Source organism: Podarcis filfolensis, assembly GCF_964270895.1.
Source record: "Podarcis filfolensis genome assembly, chromosome: 7".
Lineage (NCBI taxonomy): Eukaryota > Metazoa > Chordata > Lepidosauria > Squamata > Lacertidae > Podarcis > Podarcis filfolensis.
In genome coordinates this window covers 31069661-31089080 of record NC_139603.1, presented here as the reverse complement: position 1 = coordinate 31089080, position 19420 = coordinate 31069661, and the positions used below count along the sequence as shown (strand labels likewise).

Here is a 19420-nt window from a genome sequence, read left to right as displayed (position 1 = left end):
TAAATGGCTGTAAGCTTATAAGCTCTTCGGTTCTGTCAGTGCTGCTGAACCCATAGTGTCTCTGTGATACCTCAAGACCTTGCATACAGGGTGCTTCCATATCAGAGCTTGTCCTGGAATCGGTGTTACTCATGCATGCAAGTTTTTCACCGCATCTACACAATATTGCCAGGATCAAAATGCCACAAAGTATTTTTAACTCCTACTTAATCCAGATTTCTCACTACCGCAAAGAAAGAAGTAAAAATAACCCATTATACACACATCCACAGTCACCACTGGTATAGAAACCTAGCAATGTTTTTGTGTGACTGGTTTTGTCACATGTATGCTCACTGTCACCACACCCCTACTTCTGTTTGCTCATTACCTAAGCGCAATCTACCCATTTTTTTTCTGACAAACCTAATGATGCAAGTAGGTGTAGTTCTACCAACTGCTGTATGCTAGAAGCACATTCAGATTGCAGCACATATATCAGTATGTTGTTGTTTTTACTTTTACTTTTAATAGCGGGTGGCGCTGTGGGTTAAACCACAGATCCTAGGACTTGCCGATCAGAAGGTCGGCGGTTCGAATCCCCGCAACGGGGTGAGCTCCCGTTGCTCAGTCCCAGCTCCTGCCAACCTAGCAGTTCGAAAGCATGTCAAAGTGCAAGGAGATAAATAGGTACCGCTCCAGCGGGAAGGTAAACAGCGTTTCCATGTGCTGCTCTGGTTTGCCAGAAGCGGCTTAGTCATGCTGGCCACATGACCTGGAAGCTGTATGCTGGCTCCCTCAGCCAATAAAGCGAGATGAGCTCCACAACCCCAGAGTCGGCCACAACTGGACCTAATGGTCAGGGGTCCCTTTACCTTTATTGTACTAGACTGCTTTTGAGCAGGCCCACATATTTATTCTGCCACATGAAGGAGGAGGTACCATTTAAAGCAATTCAAACTTCCATCACCAATGGCTTGTATCCTAAGTTAACTTAAGGAAGTCCAGAGTGGGGGAGTTGTGCCCTTTGGTCCCCCCTTCAGCCATCTAAGCCCCTCCCCCAGCCTCTCTCAAGTGTCAGGGGGCCCATCTAAAATGTTGACAGTAGCAGCAAATTGGACAAAGCAGGAGGCAGTAGAGAGATCATGTTGACTGTCAATACTGCGGCGAGTCAGGAACTGCAGAGCAGGTGAAAAAATCAGTAGATATGGCAGTACCGCCACCACAAGCATGGTAAGCTATTAGGCACTGGCAAGAGGAACTGCTGCTACTGCAACAGATGATTAAGCCAAAACACATCCTGCTCCGAGATTCTGGAGAAGTATGAACCACAAGGCCAAAGTTCATCATGCGGCATATAATATTGTTATCTGTCCTAGTAGCCTAGTGCGAGGCTAGAATACCAGTAACAAGGCAGCACCTTGCCAACTTGATTCCAGAGAGAGGGCTGAAGACCTGGAAGTGGGGAAGACCTTCAGAGGAACACAGGAAGCTGCCTTATCCAAAGTCAGACCCCTGGTTCATCTAGCTTAACACTGACAAGCAGCAGCACTCCAGGGTTTCAGATGCAAGTTTCCCCCAGTCCTACCCAGAGATGCTAGGAATTGAACATGGAACCTTCTGCATGCAAAACCGATACAGTACTTTACCACTGAGGAGCAACTATGCTAAGAGATTAAAGGCTGCACCTCTTGGAACAATAGTCCCCACCACTGAGGTGAGGGATCCCCTGTTTGGGAGAGGCCTGATTGATAGGACCTTCAGATATGGATCCAGTGATCTGGATTTCTCTGGACTCCATCACAGAAACCTGTTACAGTTTCTCCAAGGGTGATTGCAAGTAGACTTGCCTGATCAACAGCAGGAAACTGGGTAGAAGCACCCGCTGCACTGTAGGTGCACTGCTGACACTGACAAAATACCAGTCAACAAAGAAAATCACACAAAGTAGGAGAAGAATGATGAGAGGAAGAGAGAGGAATAAAAGTATAACTTTTCACCTTCCTCTGAAAGAGAGCACAACCCATACGGGGGACTAAACGAATAATATTCTGTCTATGAATTTCCTTAAGTTCCACTGAAGTTAATAGGATTTCCTTTATAAGCAGACATGTATACAATTGCAGTCTTAGGGTCCAAGTCAAAATGTTTTCTTTATGGTCCAGAATAATTCAGTTAGTTCTCTTGCATATTTCAGAAGTCATTCATCATTTAACTGCCCTATTTAAAGAGCTCAGAGTGGGCAATGTGTTTATTACCAGACATTCACTTAAATATGCAATAAAAACAGAGTTTTAAAACACTCAAAACTACAAAGAGATTCCAATGTGTCCCTTAGATGTGTGTTGTATATTCTGGCCACTACTACTAAATAGTAACCGGGAAGAGCAAGAGCACAGCTGAGGAAGTACAAAGTAATTTTCACAGCCGCCAAAGCAAACTGTTAAATCTCACAAATGCAATTCTGCATAGTGCTATGCTACAGGCTTTCTTGACAATGCAAATTGCGGCCTCCCTTCTTCAGTCTTCACTTGACTTCATGATTGTAACTGGAAAGTGTACAGCCATTCTGTCCCCTTGTTTGCTGCTTAGTGGTGGTGGTGCCGCCGATTATAAAGAGTGTGTAGCCTTTACAGATCACAACTGATAAGTTGTACCTGTCCTTGGGGATGCTAGCAGGACTGAAAAATGGGCTGAAAATTAACTGAAATATAAAGGTCAGTCTACCATGAAAATTTTCCAAATAACGTACTAATGGCTGGCCATCAAAAAGCTAACCAAATAAATTCTGGCATGCTCATAGTTAGAAAATGGCTAAATTTCAAAGGAAAGAAATTCAATAATTATTGAAAGCTGCTGAGATATTTTACTACATAAAGCTGGTGCCTTCCAGATGTTTTGGACTACAACTCCTAACAGCCCCGGCCATCCTGGCCATGGATTTTGTAGGGTTGATGAGAGTAGGGTTGTCAAAAACTTCTGGAGGACTCAAAGTTAGGGAAGGCTAACCTGGAATATTCAAGCAGGAAAAATGCTGCATGCCATCACTTGTGATGTTGGGTATTTTGTCATGATATGGGTAATGTTTATTGCTATTACAAACTAGAGATGCACATCCTTAGAATTCTTAAATTACCACCATGAGCAATTTGGTGCTTTCTGTGGAGCTGCTTCTGTGCATTAGTGCTAAACTGAAGATGCAGAAAGCAGTATCTTCCAGCAAAGAGTTGCAAAGTTGCAGCTATTTCTATGCAACATTCCCATGTTGACAGTCCTATTTGTGCTACCATTCTCTTGTATGGATCATTAAAACTCCTTTATGGTTATGCCTGGAGTATATAGATACCAAGTGGGGGGAAACATAAAAAAACCTGAAACTTGGCAGGAGCAGAATGACTCCAACACCACCCAAAACTCAAGTGTGATGTGTAAACTTGACCTGTAGCAGAATGTTTTGGTGAGAGTACTGGCAAAGGTAAACCTACACCTTATGGGTTTGAGGCTCAACACAGGCGCCACAGCCTTTATTCCAGCAGTTACTTGTGCATGACGATGACAAAAGTACAAAATTTAGGTGCCAGAAGTCAAATGGTTAAACATCCATTTCAATTTGTTTGTGTCACAGAAGGCTTAGGAGAAACACCAGTTGACAAGAACGTGATGGTCCCACTTAAACAATAACATAAGGGGCACAGGATACTCCTGATTCCACCCAGATACAACTAAGTCCTGTACCACCTAATGACTAAGCTATATCATGATCCTATGCAGAGAGTTTATTTGCTGTAGGCGATATAGTATTATAATTATCTGCATGAATTCATGGGCATAAAGTATGACCCAGATGGACATTCTAACTACACACATGTTGTCCACTTTGACACAGGGAATTGTGGTGCATTATTTACTTAATAAGTTGGCTAGCCTGCTGCCTGCTGGCCACATCCACTCCCTTCCATGTTTACTGATCACTTACACAGGTCCTTGCTATAATTCTATTATGGAGAAATGCTTTGTGACCCCCTCACTTCACCTGCTCCAGCACCCAACATTTGTCCTTTAAGTTAGTTTAAACGGGCCACACTCACTTTTTTACTTCAGCCACACTCCTTTTGGCATATGACACCCCACCTAGGCTTGACCGTGAGTCAACATGGCCCAAAAATGGCCTGATGTATTGCATATTGCCACTGTCACAAAGAGAGATATAAAAGAGCTTTTACATTCAAGTATCCTTACCGGGTCCTTAAAAATGATTTTTTGCCAATTACTTTCCACAGAAATTATGTTCTAAAGTAGTTGATGATTGCCTGCGTTTCAGGTCTCTACATTGTCTGTCTCACTACAGCCTCTAGTGGACAAATGCAATCCATTCTCAATGCTTTCACTCAATCTCTGCCTCCTTTTTACAGGAAGCCCAAAGCAATCCCTTTGGACTAGTCAAGTTACCTTTGCAATAGTTCTACTTGGGGCAATTCACACACCAATTACTTTTATTTCAGGCCACCACCCTTGAGTTCAGCTGTGGCAGGTTAGTCCCAAGTCTATGCTGTCAGCATCTGAGCATATTCTGTGTTTCCCTTTCCTGCTTCAGCGAAAGCAGGCCTCAGATTGTAATATTTCTGCTATTAATACAATAGCTACCCTCAGGAGATTCTGGTAACATCAATACAATCAGTTTCATTCAGGTTTTCTTCTTTAGCTTTTGTCTGCTAGAGGAGAGGAAATTTGGTTGTTCTGGATCCTTACATTTATTGAATGACTTTATATTTTTAATTTTACTGAACTATCCTATAAATGTATTTTATTCAGAATAAACAGATTGAGGAAAAGTTCTGACTGGAAAGACACACACAAAAAGAATATACTTACTGTGAGCTTGAAAGGGATCCAATAGGTCACCTTGGTTCATTCCTTTTATTATAACATCTATTGTAAAAAAAAGACATAATTTTAAAAAGGAGGTTTCTTTCCTAAGCAAAAACCATACTACATGCTTCTAAAGACATGCACCAGCGCAGAAAGCTTTGTTGTGGCAGTGACCCACCCAATTCAAATCTAAAAGACATCTCCCTAGCTACCTAGATTATGCACATACTGTATATCCCCAGTTGAAATACAAACTGCAACTTTAAAATGTATGCTACACACATGGCTCCAGCAGCATACATGGGTCTCAGCAATCACAGGTAGAGCTCTGATCAAGAAGGCTGTCATTGTCAGCCATTATACTACCTGTAGAGAGTTTTCCCACTTTATAAATGGAGAACTAGCTTCTTTTCACCACTGCTGATCACCAGGGTGTGTGGAGCAGTTCACAGTAAACCACAGCTTGGGTTACAGTTACCAGGCCTAGATGCATTTAAGGCAATATACATTAGCACTATTAACAGACTGCTTTAAATTGTCATGGCTTCCTGCAAAGATTCATGGGAAGTATAGTTTGTTAAGGGTTGTTAAGAGTTGTTGGGAGCCCCACACTCCCTTCAGAGAGCTATAATTTCTAGAGTTTCCTTTGATTGCTCAATAACTTTCACCGCCCCCGCTAACAAAAATCCTGGCTACGCCCATGCCCTTATTCAGCAGAATATAATGCTAAAATGGCTCTAATGTAGAGATGAAGAATTGGAGGATTGGAGGCATAGTTTCTAGAGTGCTGAACTAAGATATGGGAGACCAGGGTTCAAATCTCCACTCAGCAGACTTTAGGCTAGACACTGCCTCTCAACCTACCCTACCTCACAGGTTGCAGGCTGGGCAGCTGAGAGGCAGAACTGTGCCTGATTTCTGCTGGAATCTAAGGCTGTGACTATGGGAGAAGCAAGACCTTATTGGGGTGTCAACACTGTGAGCCCCTCAATCATAGGCTGAGGTTGTATATATGTGTAAATAAATCATATATTATAAAGACACTACAGTCTCTGCTGTCACTCATTCCAAGGAAAACCGAACCTTCTAGAATCTCATAGCACTCTGAGAGTAGAGTGCCGTGCAACAATATTTTACTGCACCTTTTCAATCACTGCAATAGTTTAACAAATCATAGTTCCAAGCACTTGAAATAATATCTGGCTAGCATTTCAAAAAAGAGCTATAGTATGCAATTTCAAGTTACTGGACTTTAAACCAGACTTATCAAGTGAAGTTCTTTGACCTGTGTAATTATCATAACAAGGGTTGTGATTCCACCACAGTCAAAATTCTGTTTTTCATGGTAAAACATCCTTAATTCATAGCCCAAATGTATCTATTTAATGAAATAGATTTTTTAAAGAACATTTTAAAAAAATGATTCCATCATTTTCAATGCCACCCTATCAAACATCATCAGTCCATTTTGGGGATTAAGGGTATCCTGCTCTGCAGCAAGACTCAACTGGGATCTAGGACATGGTGAGGTTCAAACTGGATCCAAGGCAATGTGGGGTTCAGGCTGGACTCTAAGAGCTGCTCCAGTAAGGAACAAGCTGAAACTGAGCCCTTATATTGTAATTGCAGCAGGTGCAGCCTGATTGTTAAGTGTACTGCAAGATGCTGCTTGATTGAAAGGGCTCCGTTCTTCTCCAGTAGTCTACCACTGAGATGGAGTAGAGGAGGCTTGGGTCTTCTACAGTGGAGTCATTGGAGTCAGAGGATGGCAGTGCCACGGTGGACGGCACTGATCCCACAGGTTTTTCTGGACCTGCATGCCTTCCCCCTTCAGGTTTGGAGTCCTCACCTCAATCACCTGATGAAGAGGAATCCAACTCCTAGTCTCTGTCGAAGGGTTGCTGTATGTTGTTATGACTGAAGAAGTGTGGGAAAACTGGTGTAATAGTGGGCTGCATTCAATGTGGCACCAGTGAGGTCATTCCAAACAGCATTTCTGTTTGCCTGATAGAACGATAATAAATCTCCCCTTTCCTCTTCCCTTATGCCATTCTGGGATACTCCCAATCCACCAGAGCAGTTTTGGGGAGGTCATGAGGTACATAGAGGGAAGAAGTCCCATTGCACTAGCAGAAAACCTTGCACTGGCTTCTGCTAGAATGAGGTAGTTGAATATGGCCCAGTGCTTCATGTGAGAAGATTTTCTTTTTTCTAATTTCTAGCTGGCTTTTCAAGCCAAGTTGTGGTGCCTTGCGTTGAATTATGGTAGTGGTATATCTGCCATACCTTTCCCTTGAACATGTCACCTCCAAGCTGGCATGTAGCAGCTTGGCACTGAGTTTGTGGCCTTTCTCGGAAAACCCAACAACATAAGTTCTAGTGATTCTGATGCTGCGTTATGCAATCTGAAAGGAAACAGAGAGTCAGTCTGTGGTTGCAAGATTTCTCTCACACACACATCACATAGCAGATCTATGAATAGGCTAGATGTAGCTCAGCCTGTCAAACTGAGTCCCTTCTGCTGGAAGTGGCGCTGTAGATTCAGAACAATACGATGGAAATTGTATATTACAACAATTAAGCCTCTTCCTGCCTGAGAATGTCTGTTAGCAAATAACTGAGGCAAGAAATTGGGTACCTCAGACATAGAAGATGCCAGAGAATTTATAAGGTTCTCTTCATCCCCACTTCCCACATCCTTAATAACCTCATCAAACACAGGGCATGAGAAATTACCTCAGGGTCGAGTGGCATCTTGACTGATAGATTGGTTTCATTTATTTATATGCCACCTTTCCACAGTGAATCCAAAGCAGCTTCTAACAAACAATTTCAATTTGCAGGAAGGTTGGAGGGGACAGTTTTAAGTGCCACCACCCTACCCCACCAACTGCTGTGGGATGTGAAACAAATATCTCTGAAGATCCAGGGGCGTTTGCTAGCGAAGTCAAGGGTTCCTCGTAAGTCAACAGTTATTTATTGGTCAAACGTCACTGAGTTGATAGTGTTGAGGGATAATAGTACAACTCTTCTCTTGCCATGAAGTCCCTGCTTTTCTCCATGCTTTTGACTATTAACCTTACTATAAATGGAAGCTTTCTTGCCCTTCCTCATTTGATACACCCTCCTGCATTACTATAGACATCCTGCACCCTGACATACCAGAGGTTGTAGATGGTGATGGGGCACCATGCAGGGAGAATAGTGGGTCACACATGAGCTGTACAATTCCATTCAAGAGTGGCTGATGCCTGGAAGCAGTATGACATGAGCATGACTGCCACTTACTACGGCAGTGTAGAGTGGTGGTGAAATTGGGCCATGCAGCCACATAATTTGAGGTAATCTGGCACTCCCGTCACTCTGGTTGCCCAACTCTGCCTTGCCCTGCCCCCGTACTGTCCTGGTAGACAGCAGCAGTGTTGGGAGCGAGGCTCAACATCATCACCAAACTGCAGTGGTCACTGCTTTTTCTATTACGATCTCCCGAGGGAGACCAAGCAACTCTCTCTCACTTACCTCCCAACTTCAACACCTTCCTTAAATTCCAATGCCAGGTCCTTCCGCGCACGTTCTTGTTCTCACCATTCCACCTTTCTGGTGCTGCATCTCATTCACCACGAGTTCCTTCGCCTCAATATTTTGAATGGGGAGTGGTAGAATCCAGAGTTTCTAGGAAACTCTTTCGTACATTGACACGTGGCACTGAGGAAACAAATGGCCATTGTAAATAGTAAGGCTTACTTCCAAGTAAATATGCCTGCTGCACACAATTTCATCATCTGTCTACTTCAGCCTGACTCAAACACCATCACCGTGAAAGGTGCATATGGATAAATTCCCCTTTTGTAGTTTTTACAACTAGTTAACAAATCTGAAAAGAAAAACAAATGCCTTTGAGTGATGAATGGTGGCTTGTTCCATTTAAGATCACATTCTATTTGTTTCTCTTTTTTCAGCAGTGGATTTTCTTTACCAATGAAAAAAGTGCGTGTTTATTACTGGTCTCGTTTGCGCCACACTATAAACCATAGTTAATGGTTTATAATGAATGCACTGACTGAGGCCCCTTTGACCCTCCCCACTAACATGGGGAGAAAAAACAAACCAGTATCCTTGTCTTAGCATTAAGGCCAACCTAAGGATCATGGCTGTTTCACTTTAAAAAACACCCACAATCTTTAAGCCAAGAACAAACCTTGACTATACAGATCCTGCTTTGTTTGTGTTACTCCAAACCATGGAATCCTATTCAGACATATTGCTAAACCATAGCTGTCAAGTGTCCCTTATTTGAAGGGACAGTCCCTTATTCCAGCGCCATGTCCCGCTGCTGTCCCTTATTGATAGATGTCCCTTAAATGTCCCTTAAATGATGTCCCTTAAATTTCAAAGGAAGCAGCTCCTCTCCCTCCCTCCCTGCCGGCCAAGGAGGAGGGAGGCTCCAACTGTGTTGCTTGGCTGTGTTGCTCACCCAATAAGAAGTCTAAGAACGACTGGGGGGTGGAGCTTGCATGCCTTGTGTGTGGCTAGTTAATGCAAGCTGAGGGGGTTTTTGAATGCTGGACGCCATTTTGTTGCACGTGCTGCTGCAAACCTTGCAGTGCAAAGCCAGGCTGGGGAGCCATCTTAAGTTGAGGCTGCATAGGCCTTGTGGTGCATGTGATTCAGATCCTATTCAGTTGAATCTCTGGTTACAAAGTTGGTTGGACAGTGTTCTCGAAGCTACCAGCATGAGTTTGACCAGACTGCAGGAGGACAGGAAGACTGGAGTGCCTGGAACAGGTGAGGCTGCAGGTCCTTTATTTTGGCTGCTGGTCCCTTATTTTCAAGGCTGCTGGTCCCCTATTTTCAAATCTGTAAGTTGACAGCTATGTGCTAAACCAGGGTTCATGGTTTGTTTCACCTGCACACAGAAATAAACAATGTTACATTTAAGTAGCCCCAATTGCATTTCCCCCCAAGATTCATTCCCTCTTTGCCAAGTAGAAGTCTTTCTTAAAAAGAGATTCTTTTAAATTTTGTACTCATTTTGTGTTATGGATATATTTTTGCCACCAGAACTACACATTGAGCACCAAATAAGGCTTTCCCTGACATCCTTATGCACATAAATCAATAATTAGATTAATCTGTTGTGCACACAGGTGGGTGGTTGTTGTTTTGTTACTACGGATGACGATGAGACAAGGTGAAAACAACACTGGAGTTCAGTGAATATGTGCGATATTTATCTTGTAAATTTTAAATAAAACAACAAATAACAAAACCCATTAACAATAAACGAGAGTGAACAGACAACAATCAAAACACAGATTTCTCATCCCTAAAACAACCACATACATGGTGCCAATTAACTGCTTTTGAATCTCTATACATAGACCTGTCATTAGCCATTCCTGTTGTTTAGTTCACTCTATTTTCTGATGTCATGCACCTGGACTTTTCTTCTTTCTTCTGCCTCATGCCCCTCTACATCTTTATTGTCTGTTTCTTCTCCAACTGCCATCAAAGACAATTTCCCCATACTGTCTCCAATATTTTACGTTCCTTCATCATTCCAGCCTTTATGATGCAATAAGAACAGGCACCACAGATCCAGGTTTATACATTTATTTAGGAAGTTTTGATACCCAGATGGTGAGGAAGATGAAGTATAATTACTTCCATCATTATAATGTCATTTTTGACAGAATATTGAAGATGCTCGCAAAGGAAAAACTAGTTATGTTACTGAAGATCTAATATTTCATAAAACTCTGTCTTAGGACTTACCTGAAGTATCATGGGTACCAGAATGCAGCAACCACTTAATTCCTGCTTGCATCTCCAAATACATTGTTTCTCTTGGAATTATCCTAAAAATTCAGCACAGGAACAAGATGCAACCAGTGGCGGTGGAAGAAGAGTGTGGGGGGAGCGCACCGTTCCTGGCAGCGCAATCCCAGTAGGGTGCCATTATGGCTGCCCCCCCTGCCTGCACTGGGTGCCACGCCCCTGCAGGCAGCATGCCCCGCCCCCAGGACACGCACCAGCCCCGCCCCCGCCTGCTCTCCGCCCCCTGGTGCCGGACTATGAAGCTCCGCCACTGGGTGCAACATATTTCTAAGTGCTTGCAGACCTAAATGGGATGGGATGAACTGGGATAGAGTCATGCATCTATAGTCCCCATCACTCTGGAACACTGGATGTGTGGACTGGTGCAAGAATAGAGGGAACCATGCCCAAAATAGTTAATGTGGCCCAGTCAGTCTTCACTTGGAAAACTTGAGGGTAGCTGCTGTAATGACCATACTCAGATCCATGTTTTTATGTGATAAATTCTGCAGCATTGATTCACTTCACGGAATCATGTATTGCACTGACTGATTAAACTGTTCAGAGGGTTTATTCTTCAAAGGCTGATTGTATAATCAGCCTGTTAGTGTGGCAAAGTAGCATGTCTTTTTGCATTGTCTTTGCTTTCACTTGTGGGTCCTGGTTAAATTTTCACTGGCCTTTCAAATCCTCGCACAATCTGGCACAATCCCCACATTTCATTGTTTTTTTTTCAATCAAGATCTTTCCCAGATCAATAATGAAAATGCAAAACAAAGCCTTCACTGTTCTTATTATCTTAATGCATATCCCTTGTCAAGGTCATGTTGCTGTTTACCTTTACATTTTTTTTCTTACACCACGTTCTCAAAACACTGTGTCTTGGGACAGGTTTCCTATCACCATTAAATAACTTCTGGCTGCACCAGTTTACATTTTCTAGTATTTTTTTTTTGAAAACATTCAATGCTTGATTTTAATTCAAACATATTTCATTCCTCTTCTTTTTTATATTTTCTAGGTTTCGCATTATTATCTGTCTGCAAAATAAACACATTTTCCTCCATGACCTTTCACATTACATGCACATTATACTTCCTCTTAATTTTCTTTCCAGTAAGCTGCAGTTAGCGCATGACACACTGCAAAGCTCACAGTTCACAGTCCCTCTGACAACTTCTCTTATTTTCTGTCACTCTCAGCCTGGGACTGATTCAAATCTTTTTCCAGTTAGCAGGATCAACTTCCCATTCACTCAAAGCAAGCTTTGAATGCAGAGTTGCCATCTTATCTGGTTGCCTCTCTATCTGTAGCAGAATTAAAATGTTTGTTGAGGACTATTGCTCCTCATATCAGAGCCCAAAGACTGAGAGACATGGGAGTGGCAAGCTGTGCCACAACATGAGTAGCAGTAACTCATATCCATCAACCACCTTACTGTAAGGAAGGGTCATAGCTCAGTGGGAGAGCCATCTCAGTCCTTTAGCATCTTCAGGTAGGGTCAGGAAGGTCCCCTGGTTGAAATATGAAGAGTCACTGTTGACCAGTACTGAGTTACATGGTCAAATGGCCTGGCTTTGTAGCTCCCTACCTTCCTGTTTTAGTAAAGGAAACATTCCCACTGCCTGTATGCTGGTCTTTCTTCGGCAAGGTCCAAGTACTCTTTAAGAATTCGATATCTTGATCCCACTTATGTATTCCTGTGCAGATGGGGTTTTAAAAAAATGCCCTGCACAAACATGATTGGGATTATGGGGATCCAGAACTTCCTCATCCACAATGATCCCCAACAGATGTTTCTCCTTTGCTCTCCAGTTCTCTTATCCTTTCTCAAATAATTGCACCTTTACTAGTTTTCCATTGTCAAATGCTGCTTGCAGGCAGCAGAAATACATTTGAAACACAGATATGTACACTTTTCTTGCTTCTCTTTAGTGTCACCTCTCTATTGATTAATGCTCATAGATACCAATATCTTTGCTACAAGGAGCATTTTGACCTGTTTCAGTCATACCCAAAGGATAAATAATAACCTTCGTTCAGAAGCAATCTGCTTGGCCTGTTTCTCATCCTCCATACATTTGTGCACAGCCACATAAAGCACTTGCTTTTCTTCTTCTTTCACTGTTTGTTATGTGTACGTGAGATAGACGGGGACACACACACACACACACACACACACACACACACACCTTTGCTTTGGTTGCTGGAAGGACATGCCATTAATACGGATTAATTTTATCTATTGTGAGTGAGTTAGTTTGCTCCTAGGCTGCAGAGAGCCAGATTTCCTGCTTGCAATTTGTTACAGCTCAGTAGCAAGTCCCTGAAAATAGGAATTTCAAATGGAAATACTGGAAGGCCTCTCAACAGTGCTATAATAAGAAGGGTGTTTTCTTCTACTTACTATATGTTGTTACACAACAGCAGCACACCAGAATGTGCGTGGAAAACAAAACGGCAGTCCTTTCTAAAACTGGGCATGCACAAGATGGAAAGCAGAGCAGAAATACAGCAGCCCAAGATCAACACTCCAAATTAAGACGCTTCTGTTAAACATTTCAGCATGGGTACAGAAAGCCTAGAAAAGCATGCCTTTGAATTTGCTTGTTTGTTTGCCAGGTCATCTCTCCATAATAAATGGATGAAGAATATGTACAATTTTAATCTTGGTAAATGAAGCTGGATCAACAACAGCAGCAATGCAGAGAGAAATTATTCAGTAAAGGTCTCACTGCACCAAGAAGGGCTAACCTGTGTTGTTGGTTGGACTGCCACCTCCTATCTGTCTTAGCCAGCATGGCTGATGGTCATTATAGCTAGAAAGAACAGAAATTCCTTGTCACAACAGATCTACTAGCTGACAGTTTGTTTTGGGAACAGTTGCATCTGTTCTAATGTATGCTGTGAACCATCCTGGGTCCTGCACTGCACTGGGCGAAAGGTGGGGTAGTAAATAAGTAATACATGGCCACTCCCGCACTACCCTCATTTTTATAAGGACTACCACCACCTTATGGCAGGATGGAATGATAACCACCCCAGGGTGCTCCTAACCACTTACGTACATTACTCCCTTGGACAAGCCTCCTATGGCAACCCTAAGTAGCCAGGATGCCCAAGGTTCAAGCATTCAAGTGGCCACTTTCACAATTCCAAGGAACGTGCCTACATCCTTAGGTTGCACAAATCAAAATGTATCCATAAAAGGACAATTATTCTTCTCCACCCAAGACTGACTGAAATGCAAACAAAACTACATGTGAAAACTCTTACGCACAGTTGCAGAAGGTACAGATCACAAATAAAGACTGTGGAAAGTGATCTAGATAACTTTGGCCTCTCTCATGTGTGTTGCTCTGAAAGAGTTCCAAGTCTGTTCAAATGTCTGGCTGTGATAAATCAGATGGAGCTGGTTGCTCGACAAAAATGCTTTCTGGTCGTCACATGGTGGATTGAGCTTCCACCTGCAGTGCTAGAGACAGTATCATGAAAGGTTTTGACTATGTTGTTTTAGCAATACAAGCTGCAGTCATGCTTGAACTGTGCTGCTGAGAGGACAAACCCAGATGATCAGTAATCTGGGAGCATCATGTAAAAGCAGCATACAAAGTCAGCATTACTGATCAGGTCTTCAGTAATGCTGGAACGTTTGTTGTTCTCTGACAATTCACTAGATTCCACCTGCAATGGTAATCACTGAATGAAAATATCTCAGGCTACAATTTTATACGCACTTACCTAGGAGTAAGTCCTACTTAACTCAATGAGTTGACATGTATAGGACTGCACTCTCAGCCCATGGAGATGAAGTGTACAGTTTTGAAAGGGACAAACGTTTCGTACAATAAAAACGTCACGGTATAAATCCCCACACCGCACCATCTACATTTTATTGTCCCAGTTTCAAAAGACCAGGATTTGTAGATGTTAGGCCCTTTTTCTGCTTCTACATTTCACAACTGTGCAATATCAGGAACTGGCTTAATGAAAAGCAGGCACGATAAAAATGCATCAGTGCGTAATTCTCACAAGAGATTTAAGAAGAAAACACAGCATAAGCTAAGAGGATGGCAAAAGCCAAACATTGGACTAGATGACCCTTGGGAGTCCCTTCCAACACTATAATTCTGTGATTCTATGAACAGCAACACGTCTTTAGGGCATTCTCACAAGTGACCCCAAGGCCTTTTTAGTCTTTCTTGAATGTGTTACATATGAATGTTAATGCGAGGCAGAAGAAAAGGGAGCTGTTCAAAAACTTAATCTACATTCCCATTAAAAAAATCTATGTTGGTTTTTTTTAAAGTGAGCTTTTAAAAATCAATTAACAGATGCAATACTGAAAAAAAGAAAAGCCCAGCAAACACTGATGTAAGTGGCACCAGTGAGTACAGCAATACTCCAGAATAACCAGAAATACTTGGGTGCATTATGGGGAATACTGGAAACAGCAAACAGCCAGTAAAGGGGGAGGGATGTTTTAAGGAATGTGAACCAAGAGAATGAAGGAATCTGCATGCTGCTGCTTGTTTTAAATGCAGACTAGCAAGTGAAAGTATGGGTAATGGACTTGGTGCTTTAATATACCAACTAGTAAAATACTAGTTTTATTTTGTCTGTACATAGGTTTGAAAGTTAGGGTGGCACTGTGGGTTAAACCAGAGCCTAGGACTTGCCGATCAGAAGGTGGGCGGTTCGAATCCCCGCAACGGGGTGAGCTCCCGTTGCTCAGTCCCTGCTAGCTGCCAACCTAGCAGTTCGAAAGCATATCAAAGTGCAAGTAGATAAATAGGTACCGCTCCGGCGGGAAGGTAAACGGTGTTTCCGTGCGCTGTTCTGGTTCGCCAGAAGCGGCTTAGTCATGCTGGCCACATGACCCAGAAGCTGTACTCTGGCTCCCTCGGCCAATAAAGCGAGATGAGCGCCGCAACCCCAGAGTCGGTCACGACTGGACCTAATGGTCAGGGGTCCCTTTACCTTTATGTTTGAAAGTTGTCGTGCCCAAATTATCCTATAGTGGAATTAGTGGGGAACATGTACCAAAACAACTTGTTACTATTGCTGCATGCCACCCCAATCTCCAAGTGGTGCAAAAATCCAGGGGTTCCAGGTTGTTTCCTTGGAATGATGGACAGCGGAGACTGTGGTGTCCTTGGGATATCCACAGCCTTGGATTCCAGCAGAAATCAGGCACTGTTCTATCTCTCAGCCTGCAGCCTGCTTCTGGCTTCTTGCTCACACACCTCAACTCGGGTTTTATCCTAATAACATCTAGTTGAGGGATGAGGGGCATCCATCTTTCACTTCCTCTGTTACCTTAACAACCCATACTTAGGGGCCATGACTAAGAAACTTACCCAGCTATTCCAGCAATGGGGATCCTTAAGGGATCCAGAAATTAGAAGGGAGCTCAGGCATACAGCCTGCTGCCCCACCCCCACCCCCGAAAAGCTCACAACACTATTATGTTTTAATTTAAAGCGGGGTTTGGGGTCCACGACCCATTCGTGACTGATGCCATTGGCACTGGTGGGGTGGAAAACAGAGAGAACAGCAGTAGGTGGAGCCAGAGCCTATGGCAGGCAAGAACCACTCCATGGCTTAGTGTAAGTAAGATGGCAGCCAGGTAGAGACTGGCTGTGGGCAGGTTGAGGTTGGTGGAGCAATGCCACATGGAGAAACCTCCACTCCTGTGTTCACTGATAGATTCAACCTGAAAAGGTTGAACGTAACTGCATCTTAATTTTAAAAAATATGAGAAACATATGTGCAGCACTGAACATTGTACTTCTGCCCATCTTGAACCTTTTGCAAATTATGTGTGCTTGGGCTCAGCTCCAGATAATCAGGATAGATGCAGTGGCATGTGAATGTAACTGCAAGAGTTAAACTACTTACAGAGCAGCAGGCAAGTTCCTATAGAGCATCCTAGAAAGTTGTGCAGCTTTGTAAGGTCACTCTCCCACAGATACTAAGTAAACTTTTGAGCAGCCTTTGTTAACGCTGCTGATAACGTTGGCTGGCTAACGTCGCTGGCTTGATTTATTTTAAGTCTGTAAATGCAAAGAGACAGCGATTGCAACAGATGCTTTTTGACAGCATAAAATAATAGCATGCCAACTTAAAACTGTAAATTACAAACAATCCTTCCCTAAGTAGAAAATGAATGCAGAGAACAGGGAAGCTTCATCAACCAGGCGTGTTTGTAAATCAAATGGAGGAAAACAAATGACTGCCGAAAGCAGAAGAAGAGGTGGTGGTTGCAGAATCAGGGCTGGTGGGGAAGGCTGGCAAGGAGAGAGCTGGCACAGTTCACAGTCATCAGACCGAGGCCTGAGCCAAGTGGAGAGCAACTGTTGGGCCAGAGAGTCCAAAGGCAAGAGACCAAGCTGTAAATGAACAGAGTGCCAGAGAGGCAAAGCACTAGAAACAGTGCAAGTCCAGGCTAAGGGAAACATAAGGAAGCAATGGGATTTTTTCCTCCCCTAAGTGCTACATGGCCAGTGGAGGAAGGCTTAAACCTCCCATCCCTGTGCTGATTACAAGTAGAAGAGTTTGGATTTGATATCCCGCTTTATCACTACCCTAAGGAGTCTCAAAGCGGCTAACATTCTCCTTTCCCTTCCTCCCCCACAACAAACACTCTGTGAGGTGAGTGGGGCTGAGAGACTTCAAAGAAGTGTGACTAGCCCAAGGTCACCCAGCAGCTGCATGCGGAGGAGCGGAGACTCAAACCCGGTTCCCCAGATTACGAATCTACCACTCTTAACCGCTACACCACACTGGCTCTCAGTGTGCCCTCTCGCCCCCTTGCGCCTGGGATTAAATTAAAAAGCAAACAAACCACAATGTGACTGCTAATCACATTGCTAAAGTAATGTTAGGACCTAAGAGGAGGCAACAAGGGGTATACTTGGATATTTTTCTTCAGGGAAAAAAAATATAATTTGTGTTTGGAGCAAAGGGCTCAGGAAAGGAAGGGTCTTCGGCCACAGGGCACGTCCAGATTATATCGTCACTGCACACTACGTAGAGTTGCTTTTGGAAAATGCTTGGAAGCGGCATCTAGCACAACATGCAGTAGCCAGGGTGGCCCGACTATGGCCTGTACTTCCAGAGCACATGACTCCAAGATCGTTCAGTCTTCATTGGTTACCATTTTGTTAAGAAGCACCATTCAAAAGTACTGATGGTTGTGGCCTAGGAAGCCACAAATGTTTTAGAACCAAGATTTTGAAAGTCTGCCTTCTCTCACATAAGCCTGTCTGTGCATGACTGTGACCTTAACTGGAGACCCTGCTTTGTGTCCTGTTGCCGTCAAAGATGTTTGGGTTATGGGGTAGGGCTTTTTCAGTGGTGACACCCTACCTTGGGAGCAGAGAATGGATGGATCTGTCAACTTCAGTTTCAATCAGCTTCTCGTTTTCCCAATCTGCAGTTCAGTTCTCCGTATTTCTGCAGCAATTTGCCAATTTTTTTAAAAAAGAAACTTACATTTTTATGCATTCCTCACCCTACGGTATGCCTATCTATACGTATTGCATGTGGAGCCCGGACAAAGTTCGGGAATGGATCCTGGAGAGAGACGCTCTGTTAGATATCACAAAAATACAGAACCCAGGGTCCTCCCACTGGTTTCCCCGACTGAAAACAGTCAAAACCTGCGCCAATTATTTGGCGAATATCACCAATCCCACCCTTCGGAGAGCTTTCACCATGGCCCGTTTTCAAACCATTCCTACGGCCTATTTGTCAGGCAGATATGCAAAAATCCCAGTAGAGCAGCGTATATGTCCTTGTCATATGAGAACCAAAGAGGATCTCACACATTACATGTTGTATTGTCCCATCTATTCGGCCTTCAGGGATGCGATGTTACAAACTATTCCCAAATCAATAGCTAACTGAGGACCAAGTAAAGTTTTTACTGGTGGACGCTGATCCACGGATTTCTCACGTGGTAGCGGTCTTTGTGGTGAAGGCTATGAAAACTAGGGTATGGTTCCTGGAGGAAATGGTGAGGTTCCTCCCATTGCTCTCCTAACCTGTTGCTGTATCTTCTTTCCTGAATGGCGAGGTTTTTTGGGTAGTTTCCTTGCTGGGACAGCATGGCATGAATTTTAGCTTATTTTTATAATTTTATTGTTCATCTTTTAATAATGTTTTATGGTATTTTGTGTAAAGGCATGGACCTCACAAATCTAATAATAAACTTGACTTGACTTGACTTGTATTGCATGGGTGGAGAACTGCATTTCAGGATGCAGGGAAATGTGAATTTCCAAGGATGGAGGTGTGTTGGTTTGCATATTGGTTCAGAAAATGTGGATTTGGTAGGTTTGCCTTTAAATGCTAATCCCTACTTGGGGAAACTCAGCTGAAACTCCCTCCTTTGGCATTGGCTTTAGTGGTGTTTTTATGTGCTGCAAAACCCCTTTTTGTTACATACCTTTGGTTTAGATACCTAGCTCTCCTTCCCTTCTGTGATTCTTATAGGATCATAGAATTGTAGAGTTGGAAGGGACATTTGCCTTCTGATCTCCAGCTTGATTTTTCCCCATTAAGTTTTCTTGTGCTAGGGATTTGTATTGTTTTAATTGTGAACCACTTTAGAGATCTCAGGAAAGGATAAAAAGTGGTCTATAAAATAAGAAACATAAATAAAAATCCACAGGACCAATGGCCAATAGGCCTGTACATTGATTCTTAAGGCTTGCTGAATGGACTTAAAGAAATACCAAAGAGCTTGGAA

At 43.1% G+C, this 19420-nt stretch overlaps 1 protein-coding gene across 4 annotated transcripts in view; it reads right to left on the bottom strand.

Annotated features, from left to right (window-relative positions):
- Positions 1–19420, bottom strand: part of ATXN1 (ataxin 1) — a 309255-nt gene that overhangs the window by 207734 nt on the left and 82101 nt on the right. For 2 of the 4 annotated variants that reach the window (XM_083623800.1, XM_083623781.1), the window contains 3 exons: positions 8434–8553; positions 7135–7253; positions 4852–4908 (listed from right to left, as the gene is read on the bottom strand). The gene's annotated coding sequence lies outside the window, so the exon portion shown is untranslated. Of the gene's footprint in view, positions 1–4851; positions 4909–6697; positions 7254–8367; positions 8750–19420 lie in introns of those variants that run through there. The other 2 variants (XM_083623815.1, XM_083623778.1) reach the window with 2 other exon arrangements.